General features: G+C 41.1%; 1 protein-coding gene across 3 annotated transcripts in view; it reads left to right on the plus strand.

Annotated features, from left to right (window-relative positions):
• Positions 1-1,382: 1,382 nt before the first annotated feature.
• LOC139555119 (oxysterol-binding protein-related protein 3-like) overlaps positions 1,383-21,812 on the plus strand; it is a 40,479-nt gene continuing 20,049 nt past the window's right edge. For all 3 annotated transcript variants that reach the window (XM_071368619.1, XM_071368620.1, XM_071368622.1), the window contains exon 1: positions 1,383-1,497. The gene's annotated coding sequence lies outside the window, so the exon portion shown is untranslated. The remainder of the gene's footprint in view (positions 1,498-21,812) is intronic.

Below are 21,812 nucleotides of genomic sequence, written 5' to 3' on the forward strand. Positions count from 1 at the left end.
TAACTGACACCCAGCCCAGAAAGACCATTTCCATACTGTAGATGGCCACATTTATTTATCCTTTATTTAACTAGGCAAATCAGTTAAGAACAAATTCTTATTTACAATGACGGCCTACACCGGCCAAACCCAGACGACGCTGGGCCAATTGTGCACCGCCATATGAGACTCCCAATCACAGATGGTTGTGATACCCTGGTTTGAATCCAGGCTGTGTCTGTAGTGACGCCTCTAGCACTGAGAAGCAGTGCCTTAGACCGCTGAGCCACTAGGGGGCCCTAGAGAAGTCAGATTTGAAAAGTCCTAATAACACACTTTAGTCATGACTTAGTGCACAAAACATCCATTAAATTATTAAAATAATTCACGCTGAGGACAATTTATTATTTTTTTTATCACTCACGACGATATTAAAATTTTATATTCATCCAAATAATGTCTCGTCGCTGCTTGCGCTGCTCCCTCTGCGCTAATAGTAATACATTTATTTTATATTGCGCTTTTCATTAAAGAGAATCTCAAAGACCCTGTAAAAACAAACAAAACAAATGTAGAGATCTGTCAGGTCTTGGGCGATGGTCTTCCACAGATTGATGATAAGGTATTGTTCAGACAAGCAGTTCAGAAAGGCTGGGCAGTAGCTTAAGCGGAGGGAGCTTCGATGGCACAGAGAGGGAGCAGTGTCAGTCAGTTACTTAGACAAGCCCAGAGATCTTCATCAGGCACCTCGTCTGTTGTCTCCTCCTCCTCTGTAGGTAGGCTGGATAGTCCACTACTGAAGTGTAGCACCTACCTGGGTGATGCTTGGCAGCTATAAGCGCCAGAAAGACCATCACACCTTGGCAGTAGTCAGGAAACAGTTCCCTATGAGGTGGACCTCTCTCAAGTTTAAAATGTTTAACGTCACATACACAAGTCCACATTGTTGATGCAACCAGCAATAAAAAAAAAGCTTGTGCTGTATTGATGCATCATTCAAATGATTGAATAGCCAACTACCTAGCCAAGCCGAAAACAAAGTCCAGCAACTCCATTGGACAAAACCACCTAATATTAATAAAATTAAAGAAGTCAAAAACAAATAGTTGCTTAAAAATGCAATCAAAATACTTAAAACAAAATATTTACAAATGTACAGGAGCCCTCTGCCTAGTCTTCCTCACCGCGCCACTGCAACAACGGAATGTTGGTCAATATACATTTATGCGAAGACTTTACGAGAACGTGAGTAGATTACCTTGAAAACAACGGTCGGATATGTTACATGCAGTCTCTAGTTCTTAAATTACTTCAATATTTGGCCGTACCACCTGGAAATGTCTACGCTTTTTTACCACGTCACTGCCGGTTGAGTGCCGTTTCCTCTTTTTACTCGCGAGTCATTGGACCAAAAGGCATCCCAGCCTCAGTATTCATTCACGCACACAACAAGCCATGGAGTAATACTTCCTTCAATTTGAGCTGGATTTCATTCACTGCAGTTTTCATCTCAAACGTGTAAGCGATTGTTGTATTCAATTTACTATTTAGGCATATCCAAATGTTGTTTACTTTCTGAATTGCAGCGACAGAGTTGTATTAATTTGCAACATATCCCTTTCGATATAATTACTAGTGGGTGGGACTACGTTAACTGCTTCGATCATCTTCCAAACAAGTCCAAAGGACGGAGCTCAGTTTCTGTAATGATTAATCTGTTATATTTGCAAGGAATATTTCCAAACATGGAACGTTTATCTGAACATTCTCTTTGCAATGGATCAAGTTGGCATCCTCATCAGAATTAATTTCACATTTTTTAGACATAGGCCTACTACATTTTAATTGATTAGTCTAGGCTACATTTAATTGACTAAGTTGCTTAATTTTAGTTGAATAACTTTGGATTGTATTGGCATGTCATATATATATATACCGTGTGTATGTAGGAAGCCTAAAGACAAATTATGGGGATAGCCTGAATTTGTAAAACGCAAATTCCAACAACCAATTTGGACCATATGTTGCGCGCTGTCCTTATTGAAATATTCTCAATGGTATGAATGAACATTCCTGCTGCGCTGAGTTGCTCCTTGTAGTTCCGAGGTAGAGACTGAGAGCGAGAGAGATGTGAAAGACGAGCAGTCTTGGCGGTAAAAGGTGACCTTCGCTGTCAATTGCGGTTTTAATGACCTAGTCAGTTCCTAGTTCCGACATTTCCGACTTGCTAACTGGATATAGTTCCCTTGTTCCGAATAGCACATTAACGCTACATTAGTTACGGGACTATTTAATTAGCCTTCTCAGATGACACTTTGGTTGATTTTGGTTCGTCAGTGCCTCGTTCCCATGCTAGTCGGAAGTCGAACATTTCTGACTTGTTAACGGGTTGTAGTTATACATGTGCGGCGTTCAACTAATCAGCAAGTCAAATTTCCGCGTTTCCTAGTTCAGACTGGCATATGAATGCAGTGTAGGTCTGTCTTAAATTATGAGTAACACCTTATCAGTCACTTTTCATTGAGACATGTCTAGTGCGGAAATATCCCACAGCCTGAAAGCCAATTTATGCTTGATCTGTATGTATACAGAGGGTGTGATGCAATTGCGGAGCCTCCCGAGGCACACAGAGGCCAAATTGAACTCTGTACCGCATCGCAGTGCGCCTCTCACATTTTGTAACAATGCTGAGTGCGCCATATAGCTCCGCATTGACCTGATTGGTTGATGGTAGGTGTGTGTGGGAGGTCCAGTATAAACACATACTCACTTCCTTGACAACCTCCTTCACAACAGTTCTGCGGAGCACAATAAGTATGAATGCCCTGACTTGTGGAGAGTCCGTATCGCAGTAAATGCTGTACGGTCACTGCAGAAGTCCGATTTACCATGCAGAGCCTTTTTATGACGCTATTCCCAAACTCGATCCTTGGGACCCAACCGGGTGCAAGTTTTGGGGTTTTGTCAGCTGATTCAAATAAGGTAATCATCAAGCTTTGATTATTTGAATCGGCTGTGTAGTGCTAGGTCAAAAACCAAAACGTGCACCCCTCCCCAGGACCGAGTTTGGGAAACACTGGCCTAATGACTAATTTCTCTTGACAGAACACCCACTGAAATGCTGCTAAATTTGAACACCCTTTTGATTGTGGTTTCCTTGACTAATGTAGGCCTATAGACTAGTCATTCTAACTCTGTGAGCTCTAAATAAGTAACTGTCCAGTGAAAATCTCACTGTTAACTCGTAGCCAAATAATGTTGACTTGTCCTTTATTCGTGTTTGTGTGCAAAGCATAAATTATAGAAGAAAAAAAACACACCTCAAGCTTGAATCTCAAGCAGGCTGTTTAAAAAAAAAATGCTTGCTGTTTCCTCATACAGTGGCTATTAGAAAGTATTCACACCTCTTAACTTTTTCCACATTTTGTTGTTACAGCCGGAATTTAAAATTGATAAAGTGTAGCTTTTTTTGTTCACTGGCCTACACATAAACCCCATAATTTAAAAGGGGAATTATGGTTATTGAAATGTTTACAAATTACTTAAAAACAACGCTGAAATGTCTTGAGTCAATAAGCAATATGGCAAAGCCTAAATAAATTCAGGAACAAGTCACAGAGTAAGCTGCATGGACATAATCTCTGTACCCCTCACATACAATTATCTGTAAGGTCACTCAGTCAAGCTGTGAATTTCAAACTGATTCAACCACCAATTCCTTGCAAAAAAGGGAACCTATTGGTAGATGGGTAAAAATAATAATAAAAGCAGACATTGAATATCCCTTTGAGCATGCTGATGTTTTTAATTACACTTTGGATGGTGTATCAATACACTTAGTGACTACAAAGATACATGTGTCCTTCCTGACTGTTGCCTGAGAGGAAGGAAACCACTCAGGGATTTCACCATGAGGCCAATGGTGACTTTAAAACAGTTACAGAATATAATGGCTGTGATAGGAGAGATGCTGAAGTTGCTGGATATTGGTGGAAACTGGAACATGCTGTCGTACGCGTCGATCCAGAACATCCCAAACATGCTCAATGGGTGACATGACTGAATATGCAGGCCATTTTCAGCTTCCAGGAATTGTGTACAAATGCTTGTGACAAGGGGCAGTGCATTGGCGGATGAATGGCACGACAATGGTACTCAGGATCTCGTCACGGTATCTCTGTGCATTCAAATTGCCATCGATAAAATGCAATTGTGTTCGTTGTCCGTAGCTTATGCCTGCACATACCATAACCCCGCCGCCACCATGGGGAACTCTGTTCACAACATTGACATCAGCAAAGCGCTCGCCCACACAACGCCATACACGCTGTCTGCCATCTGCTCGGTACAGTTGAAACCGGGATAAATCTGTGAAGAGCACACTTCTCCAGCGTGCCAGTGCCCATCGAAGGTGAGAATTTTCTCACTGAAGTCGGTTACAATGCCGAACTGCAGTCAGGTCAAGACCCTGGTGAGGATGACGAGCACGTAGATGAGCTTCGCTGAGACTGTCAGAAACAGTTTGTGCAGAAATTCTTTGGTTGTGCAAACCCACAGTTTCATCAGATGTCTGGGTGGCTGGTCTCAGACGATCCCGCAGGTGAAGATGCCGGATGTGCTATTGTCCCCAGTACATGGTGCACCTGTGCAATGATAATGCTGTTTAATCAGCTTCTTGATATGCCACACCTGTCAGGAGGATGGATTATCTTGGCAAAGGAGAAATGCTCACTAATAGGGATGTAAACAAATTTGTGCACAAAATTTGAGCAAGATATGTGCTTTTGTGCATATGGAACATTTCTGGGATCTTTTATTTCAGCTCATGAAACATGGGACCAACACTTTACATTCTATTTTTGTTCAGTGTACTTGAAAAACTATGGCAAGACCTGAATGGTTGTCTAGCAATGATCAACAACCAATTGGACAGAGCTTAAAGAATTTTGAAAAGAATGTGCAAATGTTGCACAATCCAGGTGTGGAAAGCTCTTAGACTTATATATTTCTGTATTTAACTTTCAATAAATGTAACTTGTTTCAGGAAATTAATTAATTCACTACTTCACAGGAGAGGCATTTGAACGTAAACAATTTTTAAAAAATCAATCTGTTTTTTTTTGTCAGAAATGCCTTCTGGAACATGTGAACTTACAAGTTTAATTAAGGCACATGAATGCCATCTGTAAATATGAATAAAATTGTTCAATTAGGAGCCTAGTTGGTTTAGCCATGGAAAAAGTCAGGAACCTTCCCACTAGCCATGATTGGCTGAGATAATGGCTAGGCTGAACATGCCAAGAGAAGATCTCGGATTGATCTGCCTTGTAGCATGCTTCTGTCTAGAAAATGAGCTGCTCAATATGTGTAGATAATCCTTTCTACAATTGAAGTTGGAAGTTTACATACACTTAGGTTGGAGTCATTAAAACTCGTTTTTCAACAACTCCACAAATTTCTCGTTAACAAACAACAGTTTTGGCAGGTCGGTTAGGACATCTACTTTGTGCATGACACAAGTCATTTTTCCAACAATTGTTTACAGACAGATTATTTCACTTATAATTTACTGTATCGAAAATTCCAGTGGGTCAGAAGTTTACATACACTAAGTTTGACTGTGCCTTTAAACAGCTTGGAAAATTACGGAATATTATGTCATGGCTTCAGAAGCTTCTGATAGTTTTCCTGCCTCATGATGTCAGTTTTCCTGCCTCATGATGTCAATTAGCCTATGTGGATATATTGAAGCAACATCTCAAGACATCAGTCAGGAAGTTAAAGCTTGGTCGCAAATGGTTCTTCCATGTTGACAATGACCGCAAGCATACTTCCAAAGTTGTGGCCAAATGGCTTAAGGACAACAAAGTCAGTGGCTATCACAAAGCCCTGACCTCAATCCCATATAAAATTTGTGGGCAGAACTGAAAAAGCATGTGCGAGCAGAACTGAAAAAGCATGTGCGAGCAAGGAGGCCTACAAACCTGACTCAGTTACACCAGCTCTGTCCGGTGGAATGGGCCAAAATTCACCCAATTTATTGTGGGAAGATTGTGGAAGGCTACCGAAACATTTGACCCAAGTTAAACAATTTAAAGGCAATGCTACCAAATACTAATTGAGTGTATGTTAACTTCTGACCCACTGGGAATGTGATGAAAGAAATAAAAGCTGAAATAAATAATTATCTCTACTATTATTCTGACATTTCACATTCTTAAAATAAAGTGGTGATCCTAACTGACCTAAAACAGGGAATTTTTACTAGGATTAAATGTCAGGAATTGTGAAAAACTGAGTATACATGTATTTGGCTAAGGTGTATGTAAACTTCCGACTTCAACTGTATATATATCATGAAGAACTTAGTGTTGCTGATGCTCTCCACTTTCTGGAGGACCAACCTTTGAAATCAGTGGAATGCCTGGTGGAAGCAGAGTATGATTGCTAAGGAGGTGGAGAAAATTCTGGCATTTGATTGCAAATATGCGGAGGGAGTCAAAGAGAAACAGAAGGCTGTTGTATAAAACACCTGTCTCTGGATTAGCTACAACTTTAAACATTTTCTCAGAGCCATTTGCATTGCTAGTTATAGCCTAATGTTAGCTAGCTAGCTAACATTGAACCTAGTTGGTTAGCTTTAGCTACCTTCACTTTCATGCAGGGATTATGGTTCATGGTTCATGGTTCATTGCTGGGATTATGGTTCATTGCTTAGCTAGCTAGCTAGCTATATGTCTAAACAAAAGACTCCAGTATGCAAGTAACTATTTCACTGTACTCTTTACACATTCTGTATCCTGTGCATGTGACAAATACACTTAGATTGTATTTGATTTAGTGTGTATTTACCAGAAACAGGAATGTGAAGAACAACATGACCTGCTCAAATATCAAATTAGGATATAACGTTAGGCCAACGAGACAGTGTCCAAGTTCTAGAATTCTCAGGTAGAATGGCCTGCTTTTATTTATTAACACTAACAATCATAAGCTATTTCCTGTAATTAGCTCACCATTTAACTTGTTAATAATCATCTTGTTGTGAGTTAATTTACTGTTTATAATGAATACAAATTAGCTAAAGATTTAAGATGTTGTCAGCTATGATATGGTCATTATTTGAACTGGCTAGCCAGGAAGTTGTTTTTAGTTCAAATCAAAATCAAATCAAAGTTTATTTGTCATGTGCGCCGAATACAACAGGTGTAGACCTTACAGTGAAATGCTTACTTACAGGCTCTAACCAATAGTGCGAAATAAAAGGTGTGTGTGTAGGTAAGTAAAGAAATAAAACAACAGTAAAAAGACATTTGAAAATAACAGTAGCAAGGCTATATACAGATGCCGGTTAGTCAGGCTTATTTTTTTTTAATATATATATTTCTTAACCCCTTTTTTCTCCCCAATTTCGTGGTATCCAATTGGTAGTAGTTACAGTCTTGTCTCATCGCTGCAACTCCCGTACGGACTCGGGAGAGGCGAAGATAGAGAGCCATGCGTCCTCCGAAACCCAACCTAGCCTGGTTAATATTGCCTGCTAACCTGGATTTCTTTTAGCTAAATATGCAGGTTTAAAAATATATACTTCTGTGTATTGATTTTAAGAAAGGCATTGATGTTTATGGTTAGGTACACGTTGGAGCAACGACAGTCCTTTTTGGCGAATGCGCACGGCATCGATTATATGCAACGCAGGACACGCTAGATAAACTAGTAATATCATCAACCATGTGTAGTTATAACTAGTGACAATGATTGATTGTTTTTTATAAGATAAGTTTAATGCTAGCTAGCAACTTACCTTGGCTTCTTACTGCATTCGCGTAACAGGCGGGCTCCTCGTGAGGCAGGTGGTTAGAGCGTTGGACTAGTTAACCGTAAGGTTGCAAGATTGAATCCCTGAGCTGACAAGGTAAAAATCTGTCGTTCTGCCCCTGAACAAGTCAGTTAACCCACCGTTCCTAGGCCGTCATTGAAAATAAGAATGTGTTTTTAACTGACTTGCCTAGTTAAATAAAGGTAGAAAAAAAGAAATCGGCATCCAAAATTACCGATTTCCGATTGTTATGAAAACTTGAAATCAGCCCTAATTAATCGGCCATTCCGATTAATCGGTCAACCTCTAGTACGTACAGTCACTGTGGGGACGACGTCCTCGATGCACTTATTGATAAAGCCAGTGACTGATGTGGTGTATTCCTCAATGTCATCGGAACGATCCCGGAACATGTTCTAGTCTGTGATAGCAAAACAGTCCTGTAGTTTAGCATCTATTTCATCTGACCACTATTTGATAGACCGAGTCACTGGTGCTTCCTGCTTTAATTTTTGATTGTAAGCAGGAATCAGGAGGATAGAGTTGTGGTCGGATTTACCAAATGGTTGGCGAGGGAGAGCTTTGTACGCGTCTCTGTGTGTGGAGTAGAGGTGATCTATAATTTTTCCCCTCTGGTTGCACATTTAACATGTTGATAGAAATTTGGTAGAACTGATTTAAGTTTCCCTGCATTAAAGTCTCCAGCCACTAGGAGCGCCCCCTCTGGGTGAGTGGTTTCCTGTTTGCTTATTTCCTTATACAGCTGACTGAGTGCAGTCTTAGTGCCAGCATCTCTTTGTGGTGGTAAATAAACAGCCACGAAAAGTATAGCTGAGAACTCTCTAGGCAAGTAGAGGGGCCTGCAATTTATCACAATATACTCTACTTCAGGTGAGCAAAATCTAGAGACTTCCTTAGATTTCGTGCACCAGCTGTTGTTTACAAATATGCACAGACCGCCCCCCCCCCCCTCGTCTTACTGTGCTGTTCTATCCTGCCGGTGCAGCGTATATCCCGCTAGCTGAATATCCATGTCGTCATTCAGCCACGATTCCGTGAAACATAGGATATACCGTTTTTGATGGTCCGTTGGTAGGATATTCGTGATCGTACCTCGTCCAATGATTGAACGTTGGCGAGTAATATTGACGGTAACGGCAGCTTTCCTACTCGCCTTCTGCGGGTCCTGACGAGGCATCCGGCTCTTCGTCCTCTTGCGAATAACTGGGATGTCGGCCCTGCCGGGTGTTTGGAGAATATCATGTGAGTCTTGCTTGTTGTTGAAAAAACCTTAGTCTAATCCGAGGTGAGTGATCACTGTCTTGATATCCAGAAGCTCTTTTCTGCTGTAAGATACGGTTGCAGAAACAATATGTACAAAATAAGTTACAAATAACGTGAAAAAAAACACATAATTGCACAATTGGTTGGGCGTCCGTAAAACTGCTGCCATTTCTTCTGGCGCTATTTTAGGGCTAGTTGCCTGGTTTGCTAGATTGATGTAAACTTAATTCAGGTTTAAACGGATGTTTTGCTATTTTGGACCACAAGGCTGCTGATGTCATGCAGCCTGTCGTTTTTGTGTTTATACTTTCTCACAAGGACAAGTTTGATGTCGGACGACAATAGAATGTTCATGATGTCACTGCAACAACTGTCTACAGACATGTCGATAGACGTAGTATAAACCAGCCTTTATATCTTTGGTTGTTTAGTACACTACCGTACTCACTCTGTTTAGCACGTTGCCTCGTGAATCTGTAAAGAGATGGGTGTGGGAGAGCGTGAATAATGCTGAATGAGTGTAGACAAAGAGCGCTCCAATAGGTGTACCAAAACATTCAAGGACCATTTTCTCAAAAGTGGGGCTACAAGTTTAGCAACTTTCAAAGCAGAATTGCTTTCCTGTTGTTCCTTAACTGTAGTGTATTATATAACATTTTCTAGCTCAGTCTCTACTTTTATCCAATGTAAAAAAACACAATTTCAAATGTTGCCACATAAGATCGAGTCGGTCAGTCACAAATTAGCAATAAATCATAAAAAAGTGTTGCCAATTTGTCATTATGGGGTATTGTGTTTTTAGATGGAGCGGGGTGTATTTAATCCATTTTTAATTCAGGCTGTAACACAACAAAATGTGGAATAAGTCAAGGGGAATGAATACTTTCTGAAGGCTCTATAATATAAAGTGACATCAGGTTGGCTCATTGGATGAGCTGGCCAATCAGCCATTTACTGAATATTGAATATTTCTAATGACCGGTATACTCCCACACCGTTCTGTTTTTGGGGTATGCCCACACCATTCAATCAGGGAAAAAAGCTGCGGAAGATGATTGGGGGTGGGGCTGCTGCACTATAGACGGCTATATCGGTCTGCTAATACAGGCCGAGTAAAGGCCCTCTACTTTTGTGAAAAACTTCAATTTAGTTTTTATCAACAAACAAAAGATGATGTTTTTACAGGGCGTGCTGCAGCACCCTAATTCCTGCGGCTGGAAGTGACCGTTGTTCTTAATGTTTCGACTGCCATTTAAAAAATATATGTTTAAAGGATAAGAAAAATCATCAAAAGACAGGAGTTCAGATATGGTCCTGCGTATGACCCAATGATGTATATAAACCATTGGTATGACCGCTACGAGGGCAATGCAGTTCAGTGTAACGCAGTCTTGGCTACCTAATAGACAATGCTCACTTTACGACAGTCCCCCATCCACTCAGCAACGATGGTACTTAATGCCGTTGTCAGGTTCTCTGTGGCGTCCCTCTCCTCCATGTTGTCAGTACATGGGACTTAATGTTTTACTTCTCATCTAGGTGAAGGCTCGTTGCAGTGATGTATGATGGTGTATTCATAGACACAGTTTTTGTTTACACCACGTATGGTGTTTGAGAGCTCGTGCTTTGTACTTGCAGAGCAATCATTGTACAGTTTCTCCATCCAGGCCGTCGCGGTTATTCAACATGGCATCTTGTAGTCTGAGTTCTAGATATACCATCAGGTGAAGCTGACATCCTCTACCATTGACAATGTCTGCATATCAACTGCAATCATTTCTGTTATCAGCGCTGTGATTTTCTCACTCTGCCCTTTATTGCACTGCTGCCAGCAATGGGTTGGGATTCCCTTTCAGATGGTTAAGCATTGCACCTGTACTGCCTCTGTAGCTCAATTCCACCTTGCAAAAGTTTGTATATATTTCACCACCACCTCACAACTTCTCAAAGTATTTCCATACAGGACTTTGCTGCTGTCGCTTCCCTGTCTCTCACTCTCTGCCATTTGTCCAACTGTCAACAACGATGTGCGGAGCGCTTTATATCCGTGACAAATAACTTTAAAGATTCATATCTCCTCCTCCTAACGTTACTGAATTGTTGCATTAGGTATTTGTTAATAAAAATAGTTCCCCTTGATGATAACTAGGACCTGTTAGTGGTAGTGTTGTGATAAAGTTTTTGTTTAGGGATTTTTTCTAAACATTAACGATCCCAATGTCGTTTAAACGTTCACATCCCTACTTTTTAACGTACTTAATAAAACATGTTTTGGAAGGAACTTTTTCACTTATATTGTAATTATAGGTCATATTTCATAGAAATCTGGAAACACTGGACCGTTACTTTAAATCCAGCTACACTGAGAGAAAGAGAAATCCCGTTTGTCAGTAACAGCCCGGTACTATAAATAGACCCATGTTTTATGCCCTCAGATTTTCCTTGAAGCCCAAACAAACGGAATACATCCCCTCCCATTCAGTCGGTCGTTTCCATGGCAACCCTGTATGGCGTGAGGGTTGGCTTCTTTCTGTATGTCTCAGCTTAGCCGATAGAGAGTAATATAGTAGAGTGGTTATTCATTGAGTTTCATAACATGGCTTGGTCTAAATTCGGTCCCTCAAATTATGGGTACATAAGTCTGGCCCTGTCTCTCAGTGTGTGTGTGAGCGAGAGAGCGATATTTCTCCTGATCCTTTCTAACAGGCATAGCATATTTGTGGTGCATTGGAATGACAGCAGAATGACTGGTCAGGCTAGACTTCTCAGACAGGTAGCTATAAACTTCCTAACTAGTGATTGGGGGGGTCGATTTATAATTTTGGGATGATAGCATTAGCTAGCGCTTCCATTTTCTTTGTAAATAGTGAGCCAACATGTTTTCTCGTGCTCTCTCGTCTCTCTGCAGCTGACATAGTGAGCAATATGTTTGGAACATCAAATCGCAGTATCGAATCGCAATACATATCGTATCTGCTCCTAAGTATTGTGATAATATTGTATCATGAGGTCCCTGGCAATTCCCAGCCCTATTCCTGACCCAGACTCAACAGCCTTGGTTTCTCTAATGACTGCCTCGCCTAGTTCACTAACTACTTCTCAGAGTTCAGTGTGTCAAATCGGAGGGCCTGTTGTCCGGACCTCTGGCAGTCTCTATGGGGGTGCCACAGGGTTCAATTCTCAGGCCGACTCCTTTCTCTGTATATATCAATGATATCGCTCTTGCTGCGGGTGATTCCTGGCTAGACTGTAAACTCTCCTTGCAGACTCACATTAAGCATCGCCAATCCAAAGTTATATCTAGAATCGGCTTCCTATTTCGCAACAAAGCCTCCTTCACTCATGCTGCTAAACATACCATCGTAAAACTGACTATCCTACCGATCCTTGACTTTTGCGAAGTCATTTACAAAATAGCCTCCAACACTCTACTCAGACTGCATCCAGTTTGCTATCACAGTGCCATCCATTTTGTCACCAAAGCACCATATACTACCCACCACTGTGACCTGTATGCTTTCGTTGGCTGGTCCCCGCTACATATTCGTCACCAAACCCACTGGCTCCAGGTTATCTATAAGTCTTTGCTAGGTAAAGCTCCGCCTTAGTTCAGCTCACTGGTCACCATGGCAACACCCACCAGTAGCACGCGTTCCAGCAGGTATATTTCACTGGTCATCCACCAAAGCCAACACCTCTTTTGGCCGCCTTTCCTTCCAGTTCTCTGCTGCCAATGACTGGAACGAATTGCAAAAATCACTGAAGTTGGAGACTTATATCTCCCTCTCTAACTTTAAGCGTCAGCTGTCAGAGCAGCTTACCGATCGCTGCAGCTGTACACAGACCATCTGTAAATAGCCCATCCAACCAACTACATACCTCATCCCCATATTTGTTTTTGTTTTTCTGCTCTTTTGCACACCAGTATTTCTACTTGCACATCCTCATCTGCACATATATCACTCCAGTGTAAATTGCTAAATTGTAATTACTTCACTACTATTGGCCTATTTATTGCCTTACCTCCTTACTTCATTTGCACACACTGTATACATATTTTTCTATTGTGTTATTGACTGTACGTTTGTTTATTTGTAACTCTGTGTTGTTTGTGTCGCACTGCTTTGCTTTATCTTGGCCAGGTCGCAGTTGTAAATGAGAACTTGTTCTCAACTGGCCTACCTGGTTAAATAAAGGTAAAATAAAAATCAGGGTAAACAACCACAGCTGTCATCCCTTAGAATTAGAATGAATGGATATAGCTGTACTATTCTAATTATGAACCAGGGCTCTTTGGCAGATCAAAGCTGTTCGGATCTGTTGGTGGCAGGGCTACAGATGATGTCAAGGAAATATGCCGATAGGAGGAAGAGTTACAGATGGTCCGCTTGGCTTCTGTAATACAGAGATTGTGGGGCTCTTTGACTGATCTTTTTTTCACTAATTGGTATTTTGACCAATCAGATCAGCTCTGAAAAAGATCTGATGTGATTGGTCCAAAGACCAATTAGTGGAAAAAATATATGAACTGGGCTGCCTGTGTAAACGCAGCCATTCTCTCGATCATTAACAGAGATGGTTGAGCTTTTATTTTAGTCTAATGCATTTATTGAAAAGCATCATCTAGCTAGAGATGACCCATCCAAGGTTCTACTCTGGAAACCCTGGCTGCTGTCATAGTAACAGTTTGTCATTGGGTGTTTTTTATAATCAGCGTTTTCTTATGCATTAAACATTGGGGCAGAGGTTTTCACTTTTCCCTACCACTTCCTTATCTGAAATCTCAGAAAGATGATTGGCCTGCACATGTTGTAAAACACTGTCATAACTCTACCTCCTCAGAGGCGATAAAGGTCATTGCATTGGCTTAGTACATGTCCTCTTGGAATTTGGTAGAACATTTAACGTTAGCTAGCAACTGATGGGAGTAGGCAGTTGCCTCTGTGGAGGACTGTTATGGAGGACTGCTATCCCAGGGGGCCGAGCGAGTAGTAGCCGATTTGCTGCTGGAGAGAGTTAGTCACTGATCCTACATCAGTGCCAAGGCCAGCACTAATATCTATACAGTGTCACCTCAGGTAGATTCTCCAAGCGTTCCAGAATCCAAGACATTGGATGTACAGAACTGACACGTCTACACTACAACTGTGACTGGTTTGCTCAGTTCATTCTATTTCTATCTGAAGCGTTTCGGGATAGCATGCCAAATGAACACTCCCTTCCCCATCTTAATCAGGGAGATTGTTGTGTAAATGGAAATGTCCTTGTATGGCCCTGAGCTACCTGGCTGACTGGTTTTGCATAGCAGGGATGCCTTTGCCCTGTCAACTCTGTGACGTGTCAGAAGAAACACTATGGGGATTTATGAAGCTTTTTTTATTGTATTTTTGTGAAAGCATCAGCATCTTGAAGGCCATTCGAAGATGCTTTCACAAAAATAAAATCACTTATATATCCTCAGTGTTTCTCGTGACAGTAGCTTTGACCCTGTCATAACTTCAACCAGGTCATTTTACAAGGTGTAATAGCTTTAATCATTAACTTGGTTACATAAGACACAAGGCCACCCTAGAACTTCCAGTGCCGAACCAGACACGCCTCAAGGAGTGTACAGTACTTAGCAAATAGCTGAGGTAAATAAGTTGTTATTTTCTGTTGTCAAGGTTCTGTAGAGCACAATGAAGACTGTGCTCTGGAATCTAGGTCTACCTGTTACTATTAGCAACCTTTTGTGTTGAGGTATTCAACCCAGTTCTACTGCAATTAACTAGCCTGGAAATCCATACTGTTTCGCTTCATTTTCTTTTCGGTTTCAGTTCACTAATAAGAGTGGAGTGGTATTGGTGTGGTAAATGATGTGGTACTGTGTTTTGGTGTTCCTCTTCCTCCCAGTCTCACCCTCACTCTGTCTGACGCAGTGTTTCTTCAGTATCTATGGAACCTGTTGGAGGGTAACAATGCTGCTGGATACAGTTCAGTGAATTTGGAGAAGGGTTTCACTTTTTTCTGTGTAGAAGGTGTGTACACTGACACAGCTTTTTAATGGGAAGTGTTGTGATAGTGTTTATGTTCAGCAGGCCTGAAGCAGTTTCAAAGTATTCTGCCATAGTAAAGGGTATCCATGCAGTGTAAGAATCTATTCTGATGTATCAAATCTCAGTGGTTACCTCGCAAATGGCACCCTAATCTATCTAGAGAGAAATTGCATGACTGTGGGCTCGATTTTATACACCTGTCAGCAACGGGTGTGGCTGAAATAGCCAAATCCACTAATTTGAAGGGATGTCCACATACCTTTGTGCATGTATAGTGTATATATCTAGTGCACAACTCAAAAGTAGTGCACTAAATAGGAATTAGGGTACCATTTGGGACATAGGGTGTTGGAGGTATTATAGTGTTTGGTCTTGGATGGGGAACATTCCTACTGTTGAGTCATGTCTTAAGCATGGCTCTGACTCTTGAGGCCTAGGGACCTGCTGTTTTTCAACTCTCTCTCTCTCCACTGCACCTGCTGTCTAACTCCTGAATGCTTGGCTTTGAAAAGCCAACTGACATTTACTCCTGAGGTGCTGACCTGTTGCACCCTCGACAACCACTGTGACTATTATTATTTTACCCTGCTGGTCATCTATGAACGTTTGAACATCTTGGCCATGTTCTGTTATAATCTCCACCCGGCACAGCCAGAAGAGGACTGGCCACCCCTCAGAGCCTGGTTCCTCGCTAGGTTTCTTCCTAGGTTCCTGCCTTTCTAGGGAGTTTTTCTTAGCCACCGTGATTCTACATCTGCATTGCTTGCTGTTTGGGGTTTTAGGCTGGGTTTCTGTATAGCAATTTGTGACATCGGCTGATGTTAAAAGGGCTTTATAAATACATTTGATTAATCGATAGGGGAACCAGACAGTATACACTGACACACACACAGAACACTCTATAGAGCTTTTGGAGGAACTAGACAGCATGTTGGGGAAAGTTCTGCTGCATACACAGACACAAATGCATTCATCCACACATGCATTTACCCCATAGGCACTCAAACAGAACATTCCATAGTATTCACTCTATAGCAGTGGTTCTCTACTCCGGTCCTCCAGTAACCTCAACAGTACATATTTTTTTGGGGCCCCAGACGAGCACACCTGATTCTACTTGTCAACTAAATAGGGTTGACCCCAATTAGTCGACTGGTCGATTGTTTGATCGATAGACTGTTGAGTAGTTGAGCAGTAGCATATGTGGCTCAGTTGGTAGAGCATGGCACTTGCAACCCCAGGGTTGTGGGTTCGATTCCTACAGGGGAATTCCTACCAGTATGAAAATGTATGAACTCACTATTGTACGTCGCTCTGGATATGAGTTCTGCTAAATTATTATTTAAATTTTTATATACAGTGCCTTCAGAAAGTATTCAGACCTCTTGACTTTTTCCACATTTTGTTACGTTACAGCCTAATTCTAAAAAGGATTAAATCGTTGTTTCCCCCTCAATCTACACACAATACCCCACAATGACAAAGCAAAAACGTATTTAAAAAAAAAAATGGTTGCTAATTATTATTATTTTTTAACTATTACATTTACATAAGTATTCAGACCCTTGACTCAGTACTTTGTTGAAGCACCTTTGGCAGTGATTACAGCCTAAAGTCTTCTTGGGTATGACGCTACAAGCTTGCGACACCTGTATTTGGGGAGTTTTTCCCATTCTTCTCTGCAGATCCTCTCAAGCTCTGTCAGGTTGGATGGGGAGCATCGCTGCACAGCTATTTTCAGGTTCAAGTCAGGGCTCTAGGCCTCAAGAACATTGAGACTTGTCCTTAAGCCACTCCTGTGTTGTCTTGGCTATGTGCTTGTCCTGTGAGCACTCTGGACCAGGTTTTCATCAAGGATCTCTGTACTTTGCTCCGTTCATCTTTGCCTCGATCCTGACTAGTCTCCCAATCCCTGCCTCTGAAAAACATCCCCACATCAGGATGCTGCCACCACCATGCTTCACCGTAGGGATGGTGGCAGGTTTCCTCCAGACGTGTCGCTTGGCATTCAGGCCAAAGAGTTCAATCTTGGTTTCATCAGACCAGAGAATCTTGTTTCTCATGTTTCCGCAAACTCCAAGCGGGCTGAGGAGTGTCTTCCATCTGGCCACTCTACCATAAAGGCCTGATTGTTGGAGTGCTGCTGAGATGGGAGAACCTTCCAGAAGGGCAACCATCTCCACAGAGGAACTCAGTCACTCTGTTAGAGCTCCAATCGGGTGCTTGGTCAGCTCCCTGACCAAGGCCCTTCTACCCCAATTGCTCAGTTTAGTCGGGCGGACAGCTTTAGGAAGAGTCTTTGGAACCACAAACGTCTTCCATTTAAAGATGGAGGCCACTGTGTTCTTGGGGAACTTCAATGCTGCAGAAAAGTTTTGGTACCCTTCCCCACATCTGTGCCTCGACACAATCCAGTCTCGGAGCTCTACGGTCAATTCCTTCGACTTCATGGCTTGTTTTTTGCTGTGACATGCACTGTCAACTGTGGGACCTTATATAGACAGGCATGTGCATTTGTATATCATGTCAAATCAATTGAATTTACCACAGGTGGTATCCAATCAAGTTGTAGAAACATCTCAAGGATGATCAATGGAAACAGGATGCACTTGAGCTCAATTTCGAGTCGCATAGCAAAGGGTCTGAATACTTATGTAAATTTTGTTTTTAATAAATTTGCTAGCATTTCTACAAACCTGTTTTTTGTTTTGTCATCAAAAAAGTGTTGAACACTGTACACTCAATGTATGTCATGGAAAGAGCAGGCGTTCCTTATGTTTTGTACACCCAGTATGTGTGTGTGTGTGTGTATATACATATAGATAGATCTATATCACACACATGCTCAAAGTTGTTGGTACCCTTACAGCTCATTGGAATAATGCTTCATTCCTCCTGAAAAGTGGTGAAATTAAAATCTATTTTATCATGTATACTTGCATGCCTTTGGTATGTCATAGAATAAAGCAGAGAAGCTGTGAAAATAGATGAATTATTGCTTATTCTACAAAGATATTCTAAAATGGCCTGGACACATTTGTTGGTACCCCTTAGAAAATATAATAAATAATTGGATTATAGTGATATTTCAAAGAAATTTGTTTATTTTAATTAGTATCACACATCTCCAATCTTGTAAATCAGTCATTCAGCCAATTTAAATGGAGTAAAGTAGTCACTGTGCTGTTTGGTATCATTGTGTGCACCACACTGAACATGGACCAGAGAAAGCAAAGGAGAGATTTGTCTGAGGAGATCAGAAAGAAAATAACAGACAAGCATGGTAAAGGTAAAGGCTACAAGACCATCTCCAAGCAGCTTGATGTTTCTGTGACACCAGTTGCAAATATTATTATGAAGTTAAGGTCCATGGAACTGCAGCCAACCTCCCTGGGCCGGCCGCAAGAGGAAAATTGACCCCAGATTGAACAGAAGGATAGTGTGAATGGTAGAAAAAAAACAAGGATAACTGCCAAAGAGATACAAGCTGAACTCCAAGTTGAAGGTACGTCAGTTTCTGATCGCACCATCCGTCGCTTTTTGAGCGAAAGTGGGCTCCATGGAAGAAGACCCAGGAGGACTTTACTTTTGAAAGAAAAACATAAAAAAGCCAGACTGGAATTTGGTAAAATACATAGTGACAAGCCACAATTCTTCTGGGAGAATGTCCTTTAGACAGATGAGTCAAAACTGGAGCTTTTTTGGCAAGTCACATCAGCTCTATGTTCACAGATGAAAAAATGAAGCTTTCAAAGAAAAGAACAACATACCTACAGCGAAACATGGAGGAGGCTGGGTTATGTTCTGGGGCTGCTTTGCTGTGCCTGGCACAGTGTGCCTTAAATCTGTGCAGGGAACAATGAAATCTCAAGACCATCAAGGCATTCTGAAGCGAAATGTACTGCCCAGTGTCAGAAAGCTCCGACTCAGTCGCAGGTCATGGGTCCTCCAACAGGATAATGACCCAAAACACAGCTAAAAGCGCCAAAGAATGGATAATAACAAAATATTGGACTATTTTGAAGTGGCCTTCTATGAGTCCTGATCTGAATCCTATCGAACATCTATGGAAAGAGCTGAAACTTGCAGTCTGGAGAAGGCACCCATCAATCCTGAGACAGCTGGAGCAGTTTGCTCAGGAAGAGTGGGCCAAACTACCTGTTAACAGGTGCAGAAGTCTCATTTGAGAGCTACAGAAAACGTTTGATTGCAGTGATTGCCTCAAGGTTGTTTAACAAAATATTAGGTTATGGGTCCCATTTTTGTCCATGCCATTTTCATTTGTTTTATTATTTACAATATGTTGAGTATCCCATATTTTAATAGAAATCAATGGTGGATGCCAATTACTTGGTCAGTTTCAAGTTATTTCAGAGAACATTGTGCATTCTTCATTTTTATGGAGGGGTACCAACAAATTTGTGTGTGTGTACCAGTCAAAAGTTTGGACACCTACTCATTCCAGGTTTTTTCTTTATTTTTACTATTTTCTACATTGTAGAATAATAGTGATGACAGCAAACCGATGAAATAACACATATGGAATCATGTAGTAACCAAAAAAGTGTTAAACAAATCTAAATATATTTGAAATTATTCAAAGTAGCCACCCTTTGCCTTGATTACAGCTTTGCACATGCTTGGCTTTCTCTCAACCAGCTTCACGGGATTGTCACCTGGAATGCATTTCAATTAACAGGTGTGCCTTATTATAAATTAATTTGTGGATATTTTTTCCTTCTCAATGTGTTTTAGCCAATCAGTTGTGTTGTGACAAGGTAGGGGTGGTATACAGAAGATGGCCCTATTTGGTAAAGGACCAAGGACATATTTCATTTTTTTTTTATACATTTGCAAAAATTTCGAAACCTGTTTTCGCTTTAACATTATGTGGTATTGTGTGTAGATAAAAATAAAATCAATTTTAGAATGAGGCTGTAAAGTAACAAAGTGGAAAAGGGGAAGGGGTCTGAGTACTTTCCGAATGCACTGTAGGCCTATAGGCTACCTAGCCTTCGCGCAAATGTAGGCATATAAATGTGCCCATTTGGGGATCTGATAGTATTTCTGATTTGGCTTAACGCACCACCACTAATGAGCTGTGGAGCTTCTCAAAGTAATGTTCTCTTCACCTCAAACAGCAAGCAAACAAAGTCTGTTTTTACATCTGAGAATGACAATAGTTCCTCAATGTATTTTAAAATCTTTCCAGCTCTCTCCCTTTCAATAACCACTCCGTGCTTGACTTAGACTGAAATAGGTTCTGCTACTCATTTTGGGTGCTGGTACTGTTTTTATATTTAGGTACAGAAGATCCACAATACTTTTGAGCTAATATTCTATGAGGAACAGGAGCTCAAGCAGTAGAACATTTTAAGGTGCTGGCACTCAGCTCTGCTGCGCTCCTGCCCAAGTCAAGCAATGCTTCGTATCCCTTGCGCAAATAACCTACAGCTGTGTCTGTCCCGAGCTCGCTGGCGGGGAAACTCTGAGGGCCCAGAATATTTTATACAATGTTGCAAGTTCGCTATTGGCCCAAATGTAAGAGTTGATATAATGTTTCAAGTTTGGCTACGCATTGCCTGTCTGCAAATGTGATTTATAGTAATAAAAAAATATATTATATGTTCTACCTGCAGGCTGCAATGTTTTTATTTGTTGGCTTTATGTAGGCTATTTTTACATCGTTGGCAATGGGAATAGAAGTTACCTATTAGGTTTGTATAATCTTCATTTAGTTTTGGATATAATTGTGATTAACCACCTGACAATGATTTTGAGATTATGTTATTATAAATTAAATGAAACTGTTCCACGAAAATGTGCATATGAAAACCATAACTGGCACGCAGATGGTAGAATGGTAAGATAAATTGGCATTCCACATGAGAAAAGTTTGCAGACGACTCGTGTAGCCTACTGTATCACCGGCAAGAGCGTAACGGCAGAATCTGCGAAAGCCAGCAGGAGCGGGAGAAAAATGGTTGGGTCAGGTTATCTAGATTTCTGGCTCCCTCTTGAGCCATTTGTGTGTTTATTTCATCAAATGGTAAGCCTAAAGAGTCAGACAAGCTCAATGCATATACAGTTGAAGTCGGAAGTTTACATACACTTAGGTTGGAGTCATTAAAACTCATTTTTCAACCACTCCACAAATTTCTTGTTAACAAACTATAGTTTTGGCAAGTCGGTTAGGACATCTACTTTGTGCATGACACAAGTAATTTTTCCAACAATTGTTTAGACAGATTATTTCACTTATAATTCACTGTATCACAATTCCATTGGGTCAGCAGTTTACATACACTAAGTTGACTGTGCCTTTAAACAGTGTGGAAAATTCCAGAAAATTATGTCATGGCTTTAGAAGCTTCTGATAGGCTAATTGACAATTTGAGTCAATTGGAGGTGTACCTGTGGATGTATTTCAAGGCCTGCCTTCAAACTCAGTGCCTCTTTGCTTGGCATCATGGGAAAATCAAAAGAAATCAGGCAAGACTGCAGAAAAAAAATAATTGTAGACCTCCAAAAGTCTGGTTCATCCTTGGGAGCAATTTCCAAATGCCTGAAGGTACCACGTTCATCTGTACAAACAATAGTACGCAAGAATAAACACCATGGGACCACGCAGCCGTCATAGCGCTCAGGAAGGAGACGCGTTCTGTCTCCTAGAGATGAACGTACTTTGGTGCGAA

The sequence above is a fragment of the Salvelinus alpinus genome, chromosome 26 (assembly GCF_045679555.1).
Source record: "Salvelinus alpinus chromosome 26, SLU_Salpinus.1, whole genome shotgun sequence".
Taxonomy (NCBI): Eukaryota; Metazoa; Chordata; class Actinopteri; order Salmoniformes; family Salmonidae; genus Salvelinus; species Salvelinus alpinus.